The 20053-nt window shown below is 37.5% G+C and overlaps 2 long non-coding RNA genes across 2 annotated transcripts; both read right to left on the bottom strand.

The window, feature by feature from the left end:
• Nucleotides 1-797: 797 nt before the first annotated feature.
• On the bottom strand, nt 798-5229 carry LOC121406285. The gene is made up of 3 exons (XR_005968768.1): nt 5140-5229; nt 3287-3463; nt 798-968 (listed from the first exon to the last, which is right to left on the bottom strand). It is a non-coding gene; the product is annotated as an uncharacterized LOC121406285 (long non-coding RNA).
• A 1663-nt stretch (nt 5230-6892) lies between these two features.
• Nucleotides 6893-19618, bottom strand: LOC121406278. The gene is made up of 3 exons (XR_005968767.1): nt 19524-19618; nt 7483-7622; nt 6893-7010 (listed from the first exon to the last, which is right to left on the bottom strand). It is a non-coding gene; the product is annotated as an uncharacterized LOC121406278 (long non-coding RNA).
• Between the last annotated feature and the right edge of the window lie 435 nt (nt 19619-20053).

Here is a 20053-nt window from a genome sequence, read left to right as displayed (position 1 = left end):
TTTTTTATTGCTCGCTGACTTTTTTACTTTCAAAGTTTTGTGCATATTTTGAGACCAACAGTGCAACACCCGGGTAAGGGGTTCTGAAATAATGGTGCATGTCAGACCAAATATTGCTCAAAAACATGATTTCATGATGCAAATAGTGTTTTCAACAAAAAAAATCATAAATGTATGATTGTTCTTATTTTGCAAGTTTAAATGGATTAATTTTGTACTATTTATGATCGCAAAAGTGTCCCAACAAAGTTAAGCGATAAAATGGTAAAAAGACAAAGGTTCAAAAGACAAAGAAATATAGAAGATTTTAAAATCAATAAAATACATAGGACATCAATCATGTTTTTCCAATTTCTTGGTAGATATCAGTTATTGGAAAAATTAGAAAATTTCACCCAAACTTAGCACTCTACTTGTTTTGTAAGGTAAACTAAAGGCAAAAACATTAAAAAAATATTTTTAGAGCAAATTTGATACACTTATTTGCATAATAGATCAAATAGAAAGTATAAACAATTTATCTTTTGAGAATTTTACTACACAGTCTTGAAGTTTAGATCCGGCTCTACACGCATTCAAATTTTCTGGCAATTATGCAATTAGTGGCCGAAACCTGAAGGGGTGAGTCTATCTGTTGTCTAAAATAGCTCAGTTAAACCAGGGTTAATTTCCTTTAAAAATAAAAAAATATGGGACCTCAGCTTTAATATTTCCTAACGATGATAACCTAGAAATCACTTTGTGGAGAAAATTCTAGCATATTTTAAAAACAGGAATAGAATAATTGTAACCAAAAGAGTTAAGATTAATGCAGGGTAATCAAGTCTACTGGCTGTATAGCAGGAAGCATGCTCTTGACTTACGTTCAACCAGTGCTTTCACAGCCTTCACCGTCTCCTTAGCCTCCGGGGAAGAGTTGTTTCTGAATCCATCTGTCCCTCTCCTAGCACTCTCTCTTGTTATTATAGCTAAAGCAAAAATGACACAAAATCAAAGAGTATTGTTGAAATGATCAATGATAATACGCCAAGTGATATATTAAATGCTTTGGGGTTTTTTTTGTTACTAATTAACCATAACAACAAGAATGGCACTAATGCCTTTTTAGAACTGATGCCATCGAAATTTAACTTGTGGAATTGATGCATAATCAACTGAATGACTGGATATTTCCAAAGCATACACACATTCTGAGTATTTGTCAAAATGAGAAAATGGGCGAGTTGCGATTGATGCCATCAACCAAAACTATGGAAAGCCAACAATGTCAACAACAAAAGTTGGTTCGGGCTGAAAATATTTTACATATGAATAAAATAGAGTAAAATTCACAGAGCAAAATGCTGAAAATTTGATCAAAATCGGTTAACAAATAACAAAGATATTGAATTTTAAAGTTTATGAATATTTTGTGAAAACAGTTATATGCACATCATGAATATTCATGAGGTAGACTGATGACTCACATCCCCACTTTTCTTTTTCTTATTATATGAAATTATAAATTTTTCATTTTTTTCATACATGCGTAAATGATGTGTCTCCATTATGATGACATACGTTGCGGCAATAAATAACTAACGCACCTTATCAGTTTTCAATCCAATTGTTTTAGTTCTTGGTAAAAAAAATTTGAATAAACCTAATTTCATATAATAAAATACAAGTGGGATATAACATCATCAGCCCACTTAATGAATATTCAGGACATGCCTAGAACTGTTCCACCGCAATAATGCAAATCTTTAAAATTCAATAACTTCATTATTTGTTATCCGATTTTGATCAAATTTTCAGCATTTTGCTCTATGAATTTCAATTTATTTATTGAGATAGAAATATCTCCAGCCTGGACCATCCCTTTAAAGAAAATAGAAATATAAGAATAAAGAGATTTACTCTACTATTATAGGTATCCATTTAGATGACAAAATGTCTTGCACAAAACATGTACATAGCTTATGTATAACAGTGTCAAAAAGTAATGGTATTTTATATAAACTTAAGTTTCTTCCCCCAAAGTCCTACGATTGTTATACCATTCCCATATCATCACATACATAACTATTGTGTCAGCCTTTGGGGCTTCAATAGCAACTAAAAATATTGCAAGGATTCTTAAAGGACAAGTCCACCCCAACAAAAAGTTGGTTTGAATAAAAAGAGAAAAATCCAACAAGCATAACTGGAAATTTCATCAAAATCGGATGTAGAATAAGAAAGTTTTGGCATTTTGAAGTTTTGCTTAAATTCACAAAGCAGTTATACATGTATGCACATCCTGGTCGGTAGAGGAGACGGATGACATCATCCACTCACTATTTCTTTTTTATTTTTGGTCTTTTTTATTTTTGGTCATTTTGCCTCCGAAGAAGATTCTGCTAGGATCGAAAGCTTAGGCCCCTCTTGACTCTCTAATTTACTCCATTGGCTCTTTTTTTTTTAGATAAGCAGTTTTCAGCAGCTTCTTTTTGCCTTTTTTATTTTTGTGAGAAATATGAAATATTCTAAATTTTCTCCTCATTGTCAAGTGAAACAATGATTATTTTCTCCATGAACATGTGGAATTCGCATTGTTGAATACTATATGGTTCAGTCAAGTTGGTCCTTATGGTCAAATCTGTTAAGAATTAAATATTGTATTATTCAAACAATAACAAACCAAAGAAAAAATGAGTGAGGTACATCACTGACTGTCTCATTTGCATGTCACTAAATTGTGCATATCACTGTTTTGTGAAAAATAAGCGAAACTTTAAAATAGCATAAATTTCTTATTTTACATCCCATTTTGATGAAATTTTCAGCTCTATGCGAGTTTGATTTTGATGATTTTATGATTATTCTACAATAAATTATAGCATTTATACTAGAAATAATCATAATATTAACCCTTGTTTTCATCATATTTCAATTACACAATCTTCCATTTTTTTTTTATTAAGGCTCAATTCTATGTTACAATCTCCCCATATTTTAACCAGTTTAACAAATGAAAATTTTCAAATCTGCGATGTTAATGGCGATGCAGGTATAGGTATTCACAAAAGCACTTGGCACGAACACCTCATGGTTGTTGCACAATGTTAGTACCGCCAAGTGCACTGCACCCCAACAACATATTCATAAATGCACATTATTTGTATAACACTGCACAACAAGTTGCCTATATGGGGAATTCATTAGATTTTGGCGCAATATACTCTAATATCGCACAGACAAATTAATCACGTATGCTAATATACCCTATGATGTGAATGATAATCATTAACACTGCTCAACTTACCACTTGTTCTGGCAGTATATTTCTGGGCATTTTCTTGACCTTTGACCCGAGACTGTCAAGTTCATCCTCCATCATGACGATGACATCTTTATAATCTAGCTCAATATTCCATCCTTCCTGTTGAGTCACTTCTGCCAGATGAATGAGTTTGCCCTTGTGGATAGCACTCTGTGCTTGCTGCAGACAAAAAAACGTAATTTTTTTTTTTCAAATAGAATGAAAGAAATTGAAATTAAATCATTGTCAAATGCACCTACATCTTGTTTTGCCTTTTAGCGAAATTATACATAAACAAGGCATACATGTACTATTCAGGCCTGGGAGTAAAACTCAATCAGTCGATGCATTCAATCATCAGCAGACAAATACTACTTTTTGCACTATCAGATTTTTGCCACATGTTGATTACCGATTCCAGACATTCAATTATCCAAAGTACATTTATGGCTATATTAACAATCTTTTACATCTAAAGGGAAATCCAACTCAAATAAAACATGTTTTTAGAGAAAGAAAAATTAGACAAGTTGCTAGGTGAAAGTTTGAACAATATTGGCCAAACAAAAAAATTTATGAATTTTCAAAAGTTGTGAAATTCAATAAAAATTTGTAAAATTAGTAATTTCCATATCCATGGAGACTTCAAATCGGCAGCATATGAGATGTCATAATGATGTAAGGCAAGGACTACGATTCCATGTAATCCAATTCATGAAATGGCTACCCCGGAGGAATGGGTTCTTAGGAGAAAACCGTAAATCCCTGATAATTAACTACATGGCCTATGAGGAAAGTTGTCCTTGCCCCTTGTCAAAATTTACTTCCAGAGTTGCGAATTTGAAATCTACATAGTCTTTATAGGGATCTCAACTTTATAGCAGCAATAACTTTCTTATTGCTTGCCCGATTTCTTTCGAACTTCACCATTACGTTTTATTTAATTTTCTCCATTCAAACACAATATTTTATGACCACAGCTTGATTCCCCTTTAATAACAAAGTGCAAGATAACAAATAAAATTTATGCTCAAGTTTGATGAATACCAAACATTGTAACTCTTTCATAGCAATGACCACCATTCCGCCAAGCTGGCGACCGTGCATCATTAAGCAGTGTTGGCGTGCATGTCACAGGTGCTTATCCAGACACTTAACAAAGTCAGTTCGCTCATTATTTTGCCTTTTAGACTTATTTTTGTTGATGGAATAAACCCATTGGTTTGATGAATACAAAATATTGTAACTCTTTCATAGCAATGACCACCATTCCGCCAAGCTGGCGACCGTGCATCATTAAGCAGTGTTGGCGTGCATGTCACAGGTGCTTATCCAGACACTTAACAAAGTCAGTTCGCTCATTATTTTACCTTTTAGACTTATTTCTTTTGTTGATGGAATACGAAATATTGTAACTCTTTCATAGCAATGACCACCATTCCGCCAAGCTGGCGACCGTGCATCATTAAGCAGTGTTGGCGTGCATGTCACAGGTGCTTATCCAGACACTTAACAAAGTCAGTTCGCTCATTATTTTGCCTTTTAGACTTATTTCCTTTGTTGATGGAATAAACCCATTGGTTTGATGAATACAAAATATTGTAACTCTTTCATAGCAATGACCACCATTCCGCCAAACTGGCGACCGTGCATCATTAAGCAGTGTTGGCGTGCATGTCACAGGTGCTTATACGGACACTTAACAAAGTCAGTTCGCTCATTATCTTGCCTTTTAGACTTATTTCTTTTGTTGATGGAATAAACCCATTGTTTTTATTCTTTAATTTTGGAGTTTTAAAGCTGAATAGTACACATCCAGTTTTCATCAGAAATAGAATGATATAACAAATATTTACCTCTAGAGTCCTGTTTTACAGTTGCTGATCATCTGCCTCTTGAAAATGCTGTGGACTGTGTGCTAGTGATGTACTCCTTCCAAGAGCGCTAAATGAAATGAACGAAATAAGAGGGTATAAACTTCCAAACAAATCTCATATGAATCACACTTTTCATTATGGTACACATGTAGTAGAGATTGTGCATCAAATATTACACTTGGGTCAGTTGACATCAAATCAGCTGTTCTGACCGCAAAGTTGATAGGACTAACAATGCACTAACAGATGCCCTGTTACAACGGATAATGTGGCAGCGAAGCCTAATGATACTACAATGCATTACTTGCACATTGAGATAAATGTTTTGACTTCACAATCCAAAACATGTGACTGGGCTTACTGTCAGCACTCTGTTTACAGGCTAACAACGTTTCTGTGTGGCCGGCACTGGTTAAGTTACCCAGACCCCTTCGATTTTGATCCAAATTATTTCCAAAAGTTTCTCACAGAGCCTAACGGCTTCGTGCAATGGATTGCACAGAGCCTCAACTCGAGTGAGGATCGATGGCATAATGAACTCATGTGCATGCGTCACTTTTATACCAAGGTCAAATGGTTGCCAAGTTACAGTCTTCCCCAGTAGCAAACTCGAAACTTTTTTATTTAAGCATTTTTAAAAGGCTCCTGAAAGAACAAAAAAATAGCCATTCACATATTATGGTTTGAGGGTCAAAGGTCATCAAAGAAACCCCTCCCAACATTTTTCAAAACCATTCTGACTATATTAGACGACAAGACAGAGCCACAGCTGGAACAAAGCCATGTATAATTATATTGGAATATATCAAGTTCAATAGTTCAACTCAATTCCTGAATGAATGGATTGGTACCTATGTAGTTTGCTTTTACTGTGCACATCGGATGCAATATTTATATAATTACAATTTTCCTTACCTTGACTTGTTCTTGTTGCTTTGAGTCCGAGCTTAGCAGGTGAGTTGCGCTGATGATCCGGGGCCCGTTTCATACAGACTAACAACTATCGTAACTTTGCCATTATTGTAACTTCCATGGAAATCTCGATTGTGATTGGCTGTTGAGCCTTCACATCATGGTAGTTGCCATAATGGCAATGTTACTTGTAACTCTTTATGAAACAGGCCCCTGATCTGATGTCTGGAGCTGCTGCCATCAAGTCGTCGGGGTGATGGGCTGATGAAATTGGTACTGGTGGTCGGGGCTTCATAGCAGTTCAATTCTGTGGGCGTCACACTGAATTGAACAAAATACATTCATACATGTAGATTAATTACGAAATGGCCCAAGTTGACTGCTAACTGCATTTTCATTCTGTTTCAATTTTAGATGATATAAAGTATGAATTTGTTGCTCAAATTGATTGTTTATTGTGATTCCCTTCTGCTTCAGTCTTAGAAGAAATAAAGTATTAATTTGTACCAATGGTGCCCTATAGCTTCACCATTCTGTGAAAATTATAAATTTACCTGCTGTTCTAGAGAATGTGACTCCTGATGATAAGTGCATCTTAATGAATTATTGTGACTACGAATCCAACAGAAGATAGAAACAGATATAAGTTCTTTGACTAGGCCGACTCAGAGCTGATAATGAATTTATGGCGGCCCAACAATTTCTTTGCTAATCAGATCACATCAAAGCTAGAGAACAGACAGCATTTTATTATATACTATTTTTCCATCTTTTTTGCTAACCTTATTCTGACCTGATCTAAGTTGAGACGAAGTTGAATTCTTGATTGTCTGTTAGTGTTGGATCGCAGGTGAGCTGAGCTGATCTAACAGAGTTACTGCAGTAGACACGGCTGATGGGGGTATCGTAGAGAGCAAGGTAAAATCTCAAACAAATGCCTGAATTATAAAATCAAAAAGAATTTATGAATCAATAGTGAAAATTAATATGCAATTTATTCTCTATACTGCTCTCCCATCTGTGCCCAAATATGAAGACAGAATGAAACATGAAATTCTGTTCCATAAATCTACGGAAAAATACTAAGATAATCTACTTCAGTTGCAGTAAAAAGAGAATTTCGCCCAAAATCTGTGGAGCCGGCCTGCATGAACAATAAAGCAAAAATTAATTGGAAAATAATAAACCAAATATACAAATGATTTTGAATTTTAATATTCCCATTTCGCTCAACAGAAATGTTGAGCAATTTATCTTTATCTCTACGTGACAACCCCACGTTAACTTCATGAATGGATGTTTGGTTGCGACTCCTTCTCCAAAGATTGGTATTTATAGAGACTGGATGTCATTATTTTGTTGTCTTTTTTTGTGAGGGGTTGCATTTTCGAATAATCATGGTTTACTCACCCTTTTCTGATTTGTTGAAATGAATATGGGCTGGAAATTTCTTGGAAACGTCGATGTTGAGCTGAGCGGGTGAATAAAGGTACCACAGTCAAGCGGTATTAAAGGCGTACATGTTAGAATTCCAGTCTGAATCTGTAGGACTTGACGAAACAAGCAAGAAAAAACAGTATTAATGTCTTAACTAGCTCAGATTAAGGGCAAATACATCCGAATGTATTAATACTCAATATTGCAAAAATGTGACATCAATCACACTTTTTATATCGACTACAATGCGATCGCTGGCATGCCTTTAAAGAGAGTACAATAGATCAAATCGGTCTTGCCTCGCCTTTGTTGGTGTGACTAACACCCATAAATACTTGTGTGCGTATAGCGATAGAAAGGTGTATATTTCTTAAATTGATATGTGGGCGAAGGGCTTTTTCTACATATTTAAACAACTTTTATGATAATGAAATCTCTTTGAAAAGTTAGAGGGTGCATTGCTCTGCATGCTGCATGCAATTAGGTTCAAGAACATTAAAGCATATTCCCACAATAGCCTGTCGAATTCACCTCCCTTATCTGTAGCTTAACTATTAAAATATTGTGCTTTTTGGAGCTCCCAATGTGACAAAGTGGTGTTTTGCTACAGAGAAAAACGACTTTTATTGTCTTGAAATCACTTGGAGGCAAGAGAGTATGCTTTTCTCTATCAGCTACATATAAAGAAGTGATGGCACAGCAAATCCTACCCCTCAGGGGTCTGCCGAAATCACCCCACCCCTTTTGCGTATTTTGCCCATTTCTTGGAAAATTCGTCACCTTGGAGCCCTACTGAGGTAAAAGGCATTTCCTCCTTTGCATTACCACTTTTGTTGTTTTGTAACCACTTGGAGATAACACAAGGCAAAAGCAATTTTGTGTCTCGCCCACGTATGAAAATAACCAGAAATATCGTGATTCGCGAGAGCATGCAACAGAATTGTATCGAAACTTCATTGTAATATGACTGGGATGGAATAACACTTGCCTTAAGAGCCGACTTGCACGTAAATTTTAATGTTGACCTGAAAATGACCTTTGACCTTATCATGTGACCCCCGACTGCAGCATAACATGCAGGTATCCCAAGTCAATCTACCATCCAAGTTTGGTTGAAAAGCACCTTACGGTTGCGGAGTTAGATAAGGTTGACCTGAAAATGACCTTTGACCTTATCGTGTGACCTCGGACTACAGCATAACATGCAGGTCCCCCAAGTCCATCTACCATCCAAGTTTGGTTGAAAAGCACCTTACGGTTGCGGAGTTAGGTAAGGTTGACCTGAAAATGACCTTTGACCTTATCATGTGACCTCCGACTGCAGCATAACATGCAGGTCCCCCAAGTCCATCTACCATCCAAGTTTGGTTGAAAAGCGACTTACGGTTGTGGAGTTAGGTGTCATAAGAGAGTCTTGCATGTAAACTTTAACGTTGACCTGAAAATGACCTTTGACCTTATGATGTGACCTCCGACTGCAGCATATCATGCAGGTCCCCAAAGTCCATCTACCATCCAAGTTTGGTTGAAAAGCAACCTACGGTTGCGGAGTTAGGTGTCATAAGAGAGTCTTGCATGTAAACTTTAACGTTGACCTGAAAATGACCTTTGACCTTACCATGTGACCTCCAACTGCAGCATAACATGCAGGTCCCCAAGTCCATCTACCATCCAAGTTTGGTTGAAAAGCGACTTACGGTTGTGGAGTTATGTGTCATTAGATTTGTGACGGACAGACGACGGACGACATTTGGATCCCTAAGTCTCGCCTTCACCTCTGGTGGGCGAGACAAAAATTAGATTTTCCTCTATCTGCTACATACAAAGAAGTCCTGTCACAGCAAACCCTACCTCTCAGGGGTTTGCCGAAGTCATCCACCCCTTTTCCATATTTTGCTTATTTATGGAAAAATCTACCAATTCGGAGCCTTCATTGATGCAAAAATATTTTTCTGATATATAGCAAACCATTTTCATTGTTTCGTAACCACTTAGAGATGGAAAAAGTAGATTTTCTTTTATCAGCTACACATAAAGAAGTGCAGGCTCAGCAAAGCCTATAAACCCCTCAGGGGTTCCCGAAGTCTCCCCATACTTTTTGCCTATTTTCCCTCTTTATTAATACAAAATCGCAGTTTTTGACCCCCCCCCCATTCAGGCAAATGGCATTTCTGCTATAGGGTAAAGTCACTTATTTGAAACCACTTAAAGATGAATGGATATCGTCTATCAGGGCATCGACCCCTTCCCTCTTCAGGGGCTCCAGATTGACCGATTTTCCCATAAATTGGCAAAATGCAGAAAAGGGGTGTGACTTTGGTAGTTTAACCCTAAATATCCTGGGGTATTTTGATTCTTGTCATTCCCGGGGGGCATTATCGCCCCCCCTCAAGATCTCGGCCGCAGATTGCGCGATCACAACGAAAATTTGCATAATGTTAGATACTGATGTACTCTATGCAGTTGCATAGGTAAATTTCACTGAATTCATATATTTTATTTTATATGAATTAATTATGCTAATTTATTCATGAAATCATACATGTACTTTTTGGTCTGATTCACTAAATAAAGCTCCTAGAATGCTATGCTTTGGTGAAAATATTCTTTATAGCATTCATAACAATTGTGAATAAAAAAAATTCTGGTATCAAGACCGATTTCTTATGTATTCTATTGTTTTTTAAATTTCTTATGTATTTCTGTGTTTTTATACTTTTTGTTTTTTATTGTTTTTCTTGATAGAAATCGTTTTAGACTTAATTCTGATCATAAACAAGCCAAAATTAATTAAGTTTAATCCGTAAATGTAGAAATAATGATACATTTATGAATTTTGGCTAAATATACAATTTGCATTGGATTTGTACATGAAATCACGTTTTTGAGCAATTTTGGGTCTGACATGCACTTACATAATGTTGCGTAATGTCGTAACCGCGTACTTGGGCATCACAAATTTTTTTCTCAAACTTTGCACAAGACTTGAAAGTAAAACGTCAGAGAGCGGCGAGGTCCAAAAATTTTGCGCGGCAGATATATCGCGTAAATTGTTGAGGGGGGGCCATTATAGCCCCCCCCCCCCACCGGAGAATTAGGGTTAAAGGTCAAGTCCATCCCAGAAAACAGTTGGCTGAAATAAATAGAGTAAAATCAAACATGAATAATGCTGAAAATTTCATCATAATCGGATGTAAAATAAGAAAATTATGATATTTAAAGTTTCGCTTATTTTTCACAAAAAAGTTCTATGCTCAACTCATTGAGAGCAAATGGGAGAGTCGATGATGTCACTCACTCACCATTTCTTTTGTTTTTTATTGTTTGAATTATACAATATTTCAATTTTTATGAATTAGACAATAAAGACCTCCTTGCCTGAACCACAAAATGTTGAAATAATGGAATTCCACATGTTCAGGGAGGAATGAATTTTCATTTCACATGACAATGATGAGAAAATCTAAATATCTCATATTTCATATAATACAATACAAAAGAAATAGTGAATGGGTGATGTCATTGGTCCCCTCATTTGCATACCGACTAGGATGTGCACAACCGTTTTGTAAAATTACAGTAAGCGAAACTTAAAAATATAACTTTCTTATTTTACATCCGATTTTGATGAAATTTTCAGTGTCGCCAAGCAGAAGACAAAGAAATCAAGATGGCGACGTAAACAGGGCTGTAAGCTCTTCCCATCTTTTCATAACAAATCTCTTGTTTTTTTAATGAATTCTTCTGTAAAAATGAAATCAATATCGCAGAAATGTTGGATATGAAGTTGGACCCCATGTACATGTTTTAGGGCTAGATCTTTTAGAGGGAAAGTAGAATTCTCGGGGGCGAAAGTTTCTGGTTTTGTACCCGTACGTGGGGGAATTTACTTGGAGGCAAGAGAGTATGCTTTTCTCTATCAGCTACATATAAAGAAGTGATGGCACAGCAAATCCTACCCCTCAGGGGTCTGCCGAAATCACCCCACCCCTTTTGCGTATTTTGCCCATTTCTTGGAAAATTCGTCATCTTGGAGCCCACTGAGGTAAAAGGCATTTCCTCCTTTGCATTAGACCACTTTTGTTGTTTTGTAACCACTTGGAGATAACACAAGGCAAAAGCAATTTTGTGTCTCGCCCACGTATGAAAATAACCAGAAATATCGTGATTCGCGAGAGCATGCAACAGAATTGTATCGAAACTTCATTGTAATATGACTGGGATGGAATAACACTTGCCTTAAGAACTAGCCTTGCACGTAAATTTTAATGTTGACCTGAAAATGACCTTTGACCTTATCATGTGACCCCCGACTGCAGCATAACATGCAGGTATCCCAAGTCAATCTACCATCCAAGTTTGGTTGAAAAGCACCTTACGGTTGCGGAGTTAGATAAGGTTGACCTGAAAATGACCTTTGACCTTATCGTGTGACCTCGGACTACAGCATAACATGCAGGTCCCCCAAGTCCATCTACCATCCAAGTTTGGTTGAAAAGCACCTTACGGTTGCGGAGTTAGGTAAGGTTGACCTGAAAATGACCTTTGACCTTATCATGTGACCTCCGACTGCAGCATAACATGCAGGTCCCCCAAGTCCATCTACCATCCAAGTTTGGTTGAAAAGCGACTTACGGTTGTGGAGTTAGGTGTCATAAGAGAGTCTTGCATGTAAACTTTAACATTGACCTGAAAATGACCTTTGACCTTATGATGTGACCTCCGACTGCAGCATATCATGCAGGTCCCCAAAGTCCATCTACCATCCAAGTTTGGTTGAAAAGCAACCTACGGTTGCGGAGTTAGGTGTCATAAGAGAGTCTTGCATGTAAACTTTAACGTTGACCTGAAAATGACCTTTGACCTTACCATGTGACCTCCAACTGCAGCATAACATGCAGGTCCCCCAAGTCCATCTACCATCCAAGTTTGGTTGAAAAGCGACTTACGGTTGTGGAGTTATGTGTCATTAGATTTGTGACGGACAGACGACGGACGACATTTGGATCCCTAAGTCTCGCCTTCACCTCTGGTGGGCGAGACAAAAATTAGATTTTCCTCTATCTGCTACATACAAAGAAGTGCTGTCACAGCAAACCCTACCTCTCAGGGGTTTGCCGAAGTCATCCACCCCTTTTCCATATTTTGCTTATTTATGGAAAAATCTACCAATTCGGAGCCTTCATTGATGCAAAAATATTTTTCTGATATATAGCAAACCATTTTCATTGTTTCGTAACCACTTAGAGATGGAAAAAGTAGATTTTCTTTTATCAGCTACACATAAAGAAGTGCAGGCTCAGCAAAGCCTATAAACCCCTCAGGGGTTCCCGAAGTCTCCCCATACTTTTTGCCTATTTTCCCTCTTTATTAATACAAAATCGCAGTTTTTGACCCCCCCCCCATTCAGGCAAATGGCATTTCTGCTATAGGGTAAAGTCACTTATTTGAAACCACTTAAAGATGAATGGATATCGTCTATCAGGGCATCGACCCCTTCCCTCTTCAGGGGCTCCAGATTGACCGATTTTCCCATAAATTGGCAAAATGCAGAAAAGGGGTGAGACTTTGACCCTAAATATCCAGGGGTATTTTGATTCTTGTCATTCCCGGGGGGCATTATGGCCCCCCCTCAAGATCTCGGCCGCAGATTGCGCGATCACAACGAAAATTTGCATAATGTTAGATACTGATGTACTCTATGCAGTTGCATAGGTAAATTTCACTGAATTCATATATTTTATTTTATATGAATTAATTATGCTAATTTATTCATGAAATCATACATGTACTTTTTGGTCTGATTCACTAAATAAAGCTCCTAGAATGCTATGCTTTGGTGAAAATATTCTTTATAGCATTCATAACAATTGTGAATAAAAAAAATTCTGGTATCAAGACCGATTTCTTATGTATTCTATTGTTTTTTTTAATTTCTTATGTATTTCTTTGTTTTTATACTTCTTGTTTTTTATTGTTTTTCTTGATAGAAATCGTTTTAGACTTAATTCTGATCATAAACAAGCCAAAATTAATTAAGTTTAATCCGTAAATGTAGAAATAATGATACATTTATGAATTTTGGCTAAATATACAATTTGCATTGGATTTGTACATGAAATCACGTTTTTGAGCAATTTTGGGTCTGACATGCACTTACATAATGTTGCGTAATGTCGTAACCACGTATCCGGGCATCACAAATTTTTTTCTCAAACTTTGCACAAGACTTGAAAGTAAAACGTCAGAGAGCGGCGAGGTCCAAAAATTTTGCGCGGCAGATATATCGCGTAAATTGTTGAGGGGGGGCCATTATAGCCCCCCCCCCCCGGAGAATTAGGGTTAAAGGTCAAGTCCATCCCAGAAAACAGTTGGCTGAAATAAATAGAGTAAAATCAAACATGAATAATGCTGAAAATTTCATCATAATCGGATGTAAAATAAGAAAATTATGATATTTAAAGTTTCGCTTATTTGTCACAAAAAAGTTCTATGCTCAACTCATTGAGAGCAAATGGGAGAGTCGATGATGTCACTCACTCACCATTTCTTTTGTTTTTTATTGTTTGAATTATACAATATTTCAATTTTTTATGAATTAGACAATAAAGACCTCCTTGCCTGAACCACAAAATGTTGAAATAATGGAATTCCACATGTTCAGGGAGGAATTAATTTTCATTTCACATGACAATGATGAGAAAATCTAAATATCTCATATTTAACAATACAAAAGAAATAGTGAGTGGGTGATGTCATTGGTCCCCTCATTTGCATACCGAACAGGATGTGCACATAACCGTTTTGTGAAATTACAGTAAGCGAAACTTAAAAATATCATAACTTTCTTATTTTACATCCGATTTTGATGAAATTTTCAGTGATGAAATCGCGCGATTTGCCTGCTGTCGCCAAGCGGAAGACAAAGAAATCAAGATGGCGACGTAAACACGGCCGTAAGCTCTTCCCATCTTTTCATAACAAATCTCTCATTTTTTTAATGAATTCTTCTTTAAAAATGAAATCAATATCGCAGAAATGTTGGAAATGAAGTTGGACCCCATGTACATGTTTTAGGGCTAGATCTTTTAGAGGGAAAGTAGAATTCTCGGGGGCGAAAGTTTCTGGTTTTGTACCCGTACGTGGGGGAATATAGGTAGGGGTCCCAGGCGTCAGTGGGGAGTGACCATCTTTTCATAACAAATCTCTCATTTTTTTAATGAATTCTTCTTTAAAAATGAAATCAATATCGCAGAAATGTTGGAAATGAAGTTGGACCCCATGTACATGTTTTAGGGCTAGATCTTTTAGAGGGAAAGTAGAATTCTCGGGGGCGAAAGTTTCTGGTTTTGTACCCGTACGTGGGGGAATATAGGTAGGGGTCCCAGGCGTCAGTGGGGAGTGACCATACGTACAGTATATGACTTTCACTCCCCAGACGCCTCCAGGCTAACCAGACGGTGGACTGTACTGTTTCCAGAAGAAGAAATTCTTTCCCCTATTCGGATTTTCTGGATAGTCTTCTAGTTCTATGGACCTCAAGTCAAAGAAATGTTCTGCATTGGAATGAATTCTGTTGCAGTTTGTTCCAAGTGAAAAGTTAAATGACTGGACTATCTCTCGTTTCAGTTCCTCCGCTGTTCGGAGATCGGCAGGTATCACTCAAAAAAAGTACACGCGTACCGGTAGGCGGCTTGTATACAAATAACCCACGGAGCTCTCTGGGCACCCCGGTATATAATGCATAGTGGGTATGTGCCGCGGAGGGGACCCCCATTTTTACAGCCAAATTTCCGTTCCAAGGCATAGCATTTTTGTCTTATTGAGAAAAAAAAAGAAAGCCGCTCCAAGGCATAGCATTTTCTTATCGAGAAAAAAGAAGAAAGACATCCGCTCCAAAGCTTCGCATATTTTTCGTTACGCCGTTCCGGTCGCACTGATCTGCTGCAATTTTGGTGAAAAGCGGCCGCCAAGCGCTGTCCGACCATCGTCTCTGCCCGAGCGCACCCGGGAGAGGCCGCGCTAGCTGCATCATGCACGCATACCTGTTCCATAGGGGTGCATACGCACGTACTCACACGCTGGCGATCCGTTCCAAGGACCTCCGTTTTCAAAAAATTGTAGTTTCGAAGCCCGTTCCGAGGACCCTCCTTTTTACAATAAGCCCGCTCCAAGGCCCCCGTTTTTTGTCTCGCCCGCGGCACCCCCCTACCACTTTTTTGGTCGAGTGCCCCCCCCCCCGGGCTGGGCACGCTGGGTTAGTGTAGACAGTACAAAGACAAGTGAATGGCATGAATGGAGGCGGAAATAGGGAACCGCAGCGGCGTATGACCACCGTACTCCTAGTACCAATGAGGTCCAAACATTAACATGTATGGACCTCGATCATAGGCGACATTACCCAAAAATATGGGTTAGAGTTTAGACAATGCTGTTCTGATTTCCAACCCAAGACTTTGGTAAATGTACGCCTTAATACAAATTGGAGTTAAGTGATATGACTTTCATTTGGTGGGGAGACATTAAACGTATTAATTAAGTAGTTCAAATTAAAATAGATTATCATTAAACTTACATTTCAGGCCCTTTTTGTTGATTTTCGGTGAGCGTTCCACACAGCTGCGACGAGTGATCAACTCCGAAGTGATACGCGAACTGGTCAGCTGATCGGTCAGGTGATCGGTAGATTATCTTTTTGTCAGACGTTCATAATTTATGTAAAGCGTATCAATCTTCAGTATCTTGATTCCAAAGTATCAGTATTGCAGATAAATGTCATTATTGATTGGAATCAGTGGCGGATCGGGGGGGTGGGGGTGGGGGTGAGCATTTCTGGCGGATCGGGGGGGTGGGGGTGGGGGTGAGCATTTCTGCCCGATCCCCCTATTGAGATTTGTAGTAAATATTTTGGAATTAAATACGTTGTTCATACTAGTTATGCGACCCCTCCCTTATGATGATCACAGCATTATTTGTAATGGGGATATTTCGTTCATAATTATTCTTGTCTCTTCTTTCTCTTTTTTAGCCTTTTTTTGCTTGTTAAAACCTTTTTTCCTTTTTTTTTTGGGGGGGGCTCGCCAAATTTTACGTGGGTCAAAATTACCTTCATTTTTTTAGTGACAATCTTTTTTTCATTTGTCCAGTTCTACGCGAGACAAAATTACCTTCGATCATTATTATAGTTAAAAACTTTTTTTTATTTTTTATTTATTTATTTTTTTTTTTTGGGGGGGGAGGTTGCCAAATATCACGCGAACGTTTTTCAGCTTTTACTGTTTTATTCGACTTATAATCAAATATTAAATGGGGCTTACCACAGTTTTTTTTAAAGTCAATTCATAAGAATATTCCTCCTCGGGATTTGAGCTTTCTTTCATGAAATATCAATTTTTTTCATGATTACCAAAAATACTTAAAATTTTTTATCGGTGTATGCCTATAAAGCTTTAGCTCATGCGTTGCGCCTGCCATATTTTAATGCTGATCAACTTTATGCTTTTAATGAATTCCTAAAAACAATAAATTCTCAGATCATCAATTTTGTCGCAATCGAATAATTCGATTGTGTCTCTCTATCAGTTTTGAATATTCATAAAAAATATCAGCTCGTGCTTTTTGCTCATAATATTTTGATTAGTAAATTCTTCTCTTATATAATCGAGTCGGATAGATAGATAGATAACTAGAGAGAGAGAGTTGGGGGGGGGGGTCCCTCAGCTACTTGTCCTCGCTTATTTGTTATTATTTGTTATTATGCTCATGTTGTGAGAGCTTTGTGTTTTCACATTTTTTTCTTTTTCAACCTTTTTATTGTCTCGGAGCTTCCCTCTATTTCTTTATACTATATAATGTAGTCCTTTTTACCTCGTTTCAATCATTGGCGGCGGAAGCCCCAAATTTTAGGAGGGGACAACCTAAAAAATTTTGACAAGCAAAAAAAAAAAGGCTCTCAACCCAAACATTTTAGGGGGGACGTAGGAAAATAAATTGACAAGCAAAAAAAAAAAAAGGTCAACAACAAATTTAGGGGGGAACGTCCCCGCTTCCGCCGCCTATGGTTTCAATTCTTTTTTTGTTCTCATTTCAATGAAAACATCATTATTAAACTGACGTAGAAGACTTTATTACGAAATTTTGACATTGTTTTGTTTCATTTGTTTGGCTTTCTTTTTTTCTTCTCCTCATCTTCTTTTTCTTCTTACTTTTTCCCTTTCCTTATTTTCTCTTCAGTATTTCATTCAGGTATCCGCCAATTTATACAACACCAAGCATATAGAGGCGGATAATCAGTGAGGGAGCATGACGGTGTGCCGCTCTAAAAAAAAAGAGGAATATTGGAAGAAAAAAAAAAGAAGGGATGGGGAAAAAATAAAGAAAAAAAAAGATGATGATGGCAATGACGATGATGAAAATTATCTTGGTGATGATGATGGTTGTGGTGACGGTTGTGGTGATGATGATGGTGATGCTAATGATAGTGGTGATGATGATGATGACGAGATGTAATTTTGTTATTTTGTCTTTGAAAAAATTAAGTAGTGCAAAGTTGAATTCATTTAAAGTTTATTATGAAAATAGCAGAAAAATGTAAGTGGCCCCCCCCCCCCCGGGTTTTTTGTGACGGCGTAGGCCTTTGCAAGCAGCTATTATTATGGTAAAAAAGTAAATGAAATGTCAAGAAATACATGATAATGATTTTTATGGTATATTTTAGTAGGCCTATATCAATTCATACTTGTTATCAAAAAGAAAAAAGTGGGTCGTTACGGACCATTAAAAATGGGAAATTTGGGCATTTTATATTTAGGATAGAGCAACTGCTCGTTATAGACGTCACAATAAATCAAGCATTCTAAATTCTATCAACTCCATTTTTTGTCAAATAACACCTTCATCGATATTTTGAAATGATTTTTCTCATATTTTCATCATCTTTTTATCAGGGTGAAATTCCCCTTTAATTTACAAAACAGATTCGCAAACAATATCAAGAGTAGTGGGAGGCAAGGGTGGAAATCTAAGGTAGGGGACCAGGGGCTGGAAAACAGGCAAAAAAAAAAAAAAAAAAAAAAAAAAAAAAAAAAAAAAAAGGAAGGTTTATCACCCCCAAAAGAAGGTCGTCTCGTCCAAAATACATGTTTTACTTCGATTTAAATGATGTAGGCCTATTTCTTTCCATCATATATAAAAGAACAAAAATAGTAGGGGGATCTGATGTGCCCCTACTATTTTGGGTTAGGGGGAAGTGTCCCCCTGGGATTTGCGCCCATGTGGGTGGGGGGTGTTGCACCTCCTTTCGGAATCATTTGGAACAGTGTGAATAGTCGCTGTGATTTCGATCTCATACCTATAAAAAAAAATAGAACAGAAGAACGCCTTGACCACAGGCCAAAATGCCTAACAATTTTTCCGCGGCATTAGCGACTCTCGTAAGGGGCGCTCCATTTATAAATAAAGTTGCATGTGTAACTGTCTAACTATGGCAACAGAATCTATCGCAGAATTGAAGCCAGAAGCGTGGGAATTTTCAAGAAAATTCAAGAAAAGAACCGGTGAGTACCGATTTAACAGTACTAATCTAATTAGTTACATGTATTGAATTATAAGAATATTCAATTTTTCGTGAAACAAAGCTTATAGTTCTAAGCTAGGGCGGCCCAAATGCGCGTGAGTGGAGTCCCAGTTTCTTAACACGGGTAAGTATTGCGTTGTCGCCTAGAGTGCGTATGACTGAAAAAAAAAAAAGGTAAGCCCACAGCAGTTCGTAGCCAGGAATAACCGTCGTTTCTGGGGATTTATTCAACAATTTCTGACATTTTAGTTAGATCTACTTTAATGAGTGGAGCCAACAACGTACCGTACATGTAGTGTAGTTCAGCGAAACAACCAAAATACAGAGAATGAACTTATGAAGCTTTTGCCTTTGGATTGGTCTAAGCAGTACGACACGAACATTGTCTTTGGTTCCCAAATGCCCAATATAGTCATAATAGTAAGTCAGGTATACTCACCTCTAAATTTCACTTGTAAATTATATTACAAGAAGGAAAACATCTTTCAAAATGAAATTGAAGAGACACATCCGCCGCTTTGCCTTTACCTTGGCGCTGGCTTGAATTTGGCGCGGCTCTTTAAATTTATGGTATCGGCAATGAGTCCAATTTGACTATAATTGCTGCCAATCCGGTCCCTGCCATCCAGTGATGAATTATTTTAAATCCACATGTTATTTCAAATCTCCCTCTCTCCCGGGCCTCTCTCCCCTTCACTCTCTTTACTTTCCATTTCCCTCTTTTCTCTCGTCCTCCCTTCCCAATCTTTCCCATCTCCTTTTCTCTTTTGTCTTTTCCTTGTCCCTTCCTTTTCGTTCACTCCCAGTCTTTCCATTATATACTTCCCTACATACAGCTTTCTTTCACCTCCTGCGGTGCCTTCCCTTATCTCCTCCTCCCCTTTCCTCCTCCCCCATCCTTCCCTTTAAGGGAAGGATGGGGGAGGAGGAGATAAGGGAACGCACCGCAGGAGGTGAAAGAAACCTTTA

The sequence above is a fragment of the Lytechinus variegatus genome, chromosome 1 (assembly GCF_018143015.1).
Source record: "Lytechinus variegatus isolate NC3 chromosome 1, Lvar_3.0, whole genome shotgun sequence".
Taxonomy (NCBI): domain Eukaryota; kingdom Metazoa; phylum Echinodermata; class Echinoidea; order Temnopleuroida; family Toxopneustidae; genus Lytechinus; species Lytechinus variegatus.
Note: the sequence above shows the minus strand (reverse complement) of the source record. Positions and strands in the feature narration are given on the sequence as shown.